This window comes from Oncorhynchus mykiss, chromosome 5 (genome assembly GCF_057628025.1).
Source record: "Oncorhynchus mykiss isolate SJ-2025 chromosome 5, ASM5762802v1, whole genome shotgun sequence".
Lineage (NCBI taxonomy): Eukaryota > Metazoa > Chordata > Actinopteri > Salmoniformes > Salmonidae > Oncorhynchus > Oncorhynchus mykiss.
This window is the reverse complement of record NC_143026.1, coordinates 59,969,569-59,975,721: the sequence shown is the minus strand read 5'-3', so window position 1 is coordinate 59,975,721 and position 6,153 is coordinate 59,969,569.

Sequence of the window (6,153 nt, the reverse complement as noted above, 5' to 3'; positions counted from 1 at the left end):
CTAACAACAGGGAAGGAGTGTTTATCTTAGACATGCAAGGTGGCAACTCCGCCCAGTTTGAAGGTATAAATATATGGTTGTGGGTAGACTAAACTTAGAGTTTTTTTCTGGTTGTCCGTTTCAGCTTTTGCTCTATTTGTTCAGAACCTAACATACCTTCAGGCCACTGCTGGACCTCAGCAACCCACTCCTGAAGCACAGCATGGTTGATGTCCAGCTCTGCCCGCTTTTCTTCAAGGAGGCTGGTCGTCTCTTTCAGTCTTTTGACATTCTGAAAAAATTCAATTCAATTAAGGAATAACATATGTGAAGGTTTTAATATGTCAAGTGAATCACACTAAAATATTAGACTTTAATGTATATAGTTTTCCTACATCAAGATGACGAATAGAATAATTAAAAGCTGAGCCAGGGATGCACACAGAAGATCAGACATGTAGAAATAGATGAACAAGAATGAGAAAGCAGATCCAGATCAAACAAATATATATTATGAAAGCACAACCCCTCCCCCATCAAAAAAAAACCTTAATCTTCAGTGTGCCTAACCAATCAACATAAAGATTGCTATTACAGTCGTGTAAGATACAAAATATTAACATTACATCACCGTAGCATCATCAGTTAAACTCAGAAAGTGTGCAGCTTGACTAAAAAGTGTGTATTGCAGGAGGTGCTATCAGATTTCATTTGAAACACCAAAACAATCAACACACACCGTGCACACCGTGTATGGGACCACGCATCATCCTGATGGATTACGGTGGTTGGGGACAAGGGGCAATAAAACCCTTCAAACAGAGACTCCTGTTGTGCAAAACCTTGGTGCTATGGGTGGCTATGTCACATGCGGCACAGAGACGATGCCTGGACAGGCAATCCTCACTGTTTCAATACTGACACTGGCCCAACACAGTACCTTCAGCAGAGAGCATGCTGTCCACCATTGCCTCAATCCTTTCCCCCAACTTGTGTCTGCCTCTCTGCCCAAGTCACCTTTGGGGTTACGTGACAATCTGGCCCCATGAAACTCCCCATCAGCTCCTGTAGGTCCTGCATCAGGGAGTCTTGTGGAGATGTAAAAAAATAAATAATAATTGAATACAAAATTATGACAGAACTCATGAACAGAATAGCTTGGCTGTATTAAAAACATGTTAAAGTTGGCATGGTATTTGTTTAGCATTCTAGCATTCTGTACCTGAATCTTGTGGGGATAGGTGCAGGAGCATGGTACTGTAGGAGGATGGGTACTGGTACTGGAAACTATTAAATAAAAATGGTGTTATATTTCTTCATCAACGCAACTTAAGTATAACTTAGTATACCTGTGTTGATTGGGTGATGAGATGAGAATCCACTCTGACAGATATTTCATGAAATGATGATATACAGTGCCTTGCGAAAGTATTCGGCCCCCTTGAACTTTGCGACCTTTTGCCACATTTCAGGCTTCAAACATAAAGATATAAAATTGTATTTTTTTGTGAAGAATCAACAACAAGTGGGACACAATCATGATGTGGAACGACATTTATTGGATATTTCAAACCTTTTTAACAAATCAAAAACTGAAAAATTGGGCGTGCAAAATTATTCAGCCCCCTTAAGTTAATAGTTTGTAGCGCCACCTTTTGCTGCGTTTACAGCTGTAAGTCGCTTGGGGTATGTCTCTATCAGTTTTGCACATCGAGAGACAGAATTTTTTTCCCATTCCTCCTTGCAAAACAGCTCGAGCTCAGTGAGGTTGGATGGAGAGCATTTGTGAACAGCAGTTTTCAGTTCTTTCCACAGATTCGATTGGATTCAGGTCTGGACTTTGACTTGGCCATCCTAACACCTGGATATGTTTATTTTTGAACCATTCCATTGTAGATTTTGCTTTATGTTTTGGATCATTGTCTTGTTGGAAGACAAATCTCCGTCCCAGTCTCAGGTCTTTTGCAGACTCCATCAGGTTTTCTTCCAGAATGGTCCTGTATTTGGCTCCATCCATCTTCCCATCAATTTTAACCATCTTCCCTGTCCCTGCTGAAGAAAAGCAGGCCCAAACCATGATGCTGCCACCACCATGTTTGACAGTGGGGATGGTGTGTTCAGCTGTGTTGCTTTTACGCCAAACATAACGTTTTGCATTGTTGCCAAAAAGTTCAATTTTGGTTTCATCTGACCAGAGCACCTTCTTCCACATGTTTGGTGTGTCTCCCAGGTGGCTTGTGGCAAACTTTAAACAACACTTTTTTATGGATATCTTTAAGAAATGGCTTTCTTCTTGCCACTCTTCCATAAAGGCCAGATTTGTGCAATATATGACTGATTGTTGTCCTATGGACAGAGTCTCCCACCTCAGCTGTAGATCTCTGCAGTTCATCCAGAGTGATCATGGGCCTCTTGGCTGCATCTCTGATCAGTCTTCTCCTTGTTTGAGCTGAAAGTTTAGAGGGACGGCCAGGTCTTGGTAGATTTGCAGTGGTCTGATACTCCTTCCATTTCAATATTATCGCTTGCACAGTGCTCCTTGGGATGTTTAAAGCTTGGGAAATCTTTTTGTATCCAAATCCGGCTTTAAACTTCTTCACAACAGTATCTCGGACCTGCCTGGTGTGTTCCTTGTTCTTCATGATGCTCTCTGCGCTTTTAACGGACCTCTGAGACTATCACAGTGCAGGTGCATTTATACGGAGACTTGATTACACACAGGTGGATTGTATTTATCATCATTAGTCATTTAGGTCAACATTGGATCATTCAGAGATCCTCACTGAACTTCTGGAGAGAGTTTGCTGCACTGAAAGTAAAGGGGCTGAATAATTTTGCACGCCCAATTTTTCAGTTTTTGATTTGTTAAAAAAGTTTGAAATATCCAATAAATGTCGTTCCACTTCATGATTGTGTCCCACTTGTTGTTGATACTTCACAAAAAAATACAGTTTTATATCTTTATGTTTGAAGCCTGAAATGTGGCAAAAGGTCGCAAAGTTCAAGGGGGCCGAATACTTTCGCAAGGCACTGTACATGTCCTGTACATCATTATATTAGATATGTCATTAAATTACATGTGCATAACTATGTGGTTTTAATGTACATTAGCAGTGGTTCTTCTTATTTTGAGAGTAATATAACATTTTGAATATATTTTCAATACATGCAACCTAAGAGTTCATGCCTGCAAGACAGAGGCTTAGGTTACAGTCAATCGGTCTGAGGATTTTAAAGTTTTATAGCACTACTTTGTATTGAAATGAAAGCCAGTGAGTCAGCAAAAAATTGGTCAGTATATTGCAACAGCATTTAGTAGTGGTTATAAATGTCCTAACAAGGTAGTCATGCTGCCTGACAGTTGAACGACGCTAGCCTTGATGAGGCCCTTACAAAAGCATGTCCTGTTGAGGCGTGAGGGATTTGTGATAGAGAAGCACAGGTTGTGTTTTCTGAACTGAGGGAGTAGTGTAACGATCCTAGCCATGATAAGTCTATTAAGAAATCCCCCGAGGGAGATTTCACTCTTGGCATCTCCCTTGGGGTTCTTTTGGGGCAGGGTTTCCCAAACCTCTCCTCGGCCTCTCCAGACGTTTCAAATTTTCGTTTTAACACTTAACTGGCACACATGGTTCAATTAGTCAACTAATCATCAAGCCCTAATTAAATCAGGTTTTGGCAATTTAGGGTTAAAACAAAAATGTGAAACTTCTGGGGGGGCCAGTGGAAAGGGTTGGGAAACACTGTTTTAGGGTCAGATGCCCCAGGGTTAAGCTCTATTTAAGGCAGTATTCGCCCCAGCCATTAGCTGCAATATGGTCACCTGTTCCGGGAAGGTCCATGTCCTCCGCTGAGACTTTTGCTGACAATAATATAGAATTAACATGAGGCAGCCAGGACTGGCATATGTTATCTATTTACAAAAAAAATGGTTAGACTTTACATGTGTAAACAAACACACAACTAAAAGGACACATAACACTTACCATGGCTTGAAGCCTTCTTAGTCCAGGTCTCTGGGGAATTATGTTGCCTCTTCTGTCCCTCTCTATCCATTGGACAGGGGCAAGGCTTGTGGCAGGAGCAGGTGACTGTCGCTTTGCAGCTCGCTCTTTCTGATCCTAAAGTATTTATGCAACTCAAACATAGAATGGAAATATATCTGCGATTCAAATTACAACACAACAACTGTGGTATGTACCCACAATTCAACTGCCCTAAAAATATACTGTGGAAATGGGAAGAAATACCACTTACATGTTGAAATTGTAATGCTGTGCAATAGCTTTCTCGAAGAGCCTCCTCAAATGCCACCCGTGCCGCATCCCGCTCTTTGCTCAAGCTCATTTCTCTATTTGGTGTGAACATAAACATAATTGTATGTTAACGTAGAAAGATAAAAAAGTAACTAAACGTGTGATCATATACTGTGAGACAATCAAATATATATAGTAGATTCACACATGATAGAAGTAAATTGGTATATATTGTGGATGGTTGATTTTCATTACCGTGGGAACTGCGTTATATTGTGCAAAAGCAAAAGGCAAAGCCTCCATAGTTAACACTCACATGTTTGTTATTTATCTGCTTTAATTCACTCAGTTGTGAACAAAACTAGTATTATTATTTATGAACTAGATGTGTATTCATATTTACACAATTGATATACAGACAGCAAAAAGAGAATTATAGTTAACAGTTTAAAATGTGTAGATACGTGTAGCTATGTAATCCTATTTAAATGGGAGACACACAGGCCATAAATAAACTAGCTACGCCATCAAATATCTAATTAAAAGGCCAAATAGATTATTTTGTTATATGTTATGTATTCTGTGCAGAGTAATTCTTTATTTTAAGTTGGGTGCGTGCGGTGTTCAACACAACCACAGGTATAATAAGAACGAACACAATGGTCAGTTCCGGTACAAATGATAAAACGTCAGTTTCGGAACTACGGAATCATGGGAGATTAAGTTTCATAGTCAGACACTTTTAAATCATGAAATAAATACCTCAATAATTTGCTAAAAAGTATTTCCATGTGCTTACACAATTGATATTATTGTCTTTTTACATAATTAATAACGCCGCACAGCTAGCAAAAAACGCTCCAATGTTCACTGGGGTTGCAACCGGCGGGAACCAAAAAGCTAACGATAGCATACAAGATACTGTTGAGCGAAAAGATATCACTTCCTGTCTAGAAGTTGAACCAATATACGTAACTGATTGAAATAAAACAGAAAATACTAGATTATTTGTCATTTCTTGTCCAATAACTTACCTCATTCTCACTGTAAAATAGCTAGCTAGCTAGCTTCAACCAAATAAGCGGTTATGTTAATTTGTACTAATAACACAAACTCAGGGTGCATCGAGTTTAAAGGGATTCAGAAGGGGTGTGCCATTAGCAGCATCTGGTATTGAGTTCGATGTGGCATAAGTTTGCTTTTAGTACATAAAACATTGTGCTCATTTGTATATATAGTACATACTTAATGATACTGCGTTGTGAATACTATATGCGTTTGTACTTGCTTTTAACCAAAGCGTCAAATCGTTACAGCTCTGATGTTTACAAGCAATGTTATTCAATTAAAAATGTTAGCTAGATATTCCAACTCTGTATGGCAAGTGTGAATGTCTGACTGAAAATGTTTAATGGGCTAAATTACACATTCTATTAATAAATGACCCCAACCTGATCTGTTGTTGCAATTTGTATTCTATCACATTTCAGATTTAGATATAATAATTTATAACGATGAAGTTTGGATGTAGTGAACTCCCTTCAAATTATCTTTAGTTAAGTAAACTATATTTTTCTTAACATGCTGAACAGACCTCTCGCGCTTGTACATAGTTTCCGTACCAGGAGGTGATACAGCCCGACATGATACTCTCAATTGTGCATCTGTAAAGGTTTGTGAGGGTTTTAGGTGACAAGCCAAATTTCGTCAGCCTCCTGAGGTTGAAGAGGCCCTGTTGCGCCTTCTTCACCACACTGTCTGTGTGGGTGGACCATTTCAGTTTGTCTGTGATGTGTACGCTGAGGAATTTAAAACTTTTCACCTTCTCCACTGCTGTGCCGTCGATATGGATAGGGGATTGCTCCCTCCGCTGTTCCCTGAAGTCCACGGTAGCTTGCCGTTGCTAGCTAATTTGTCC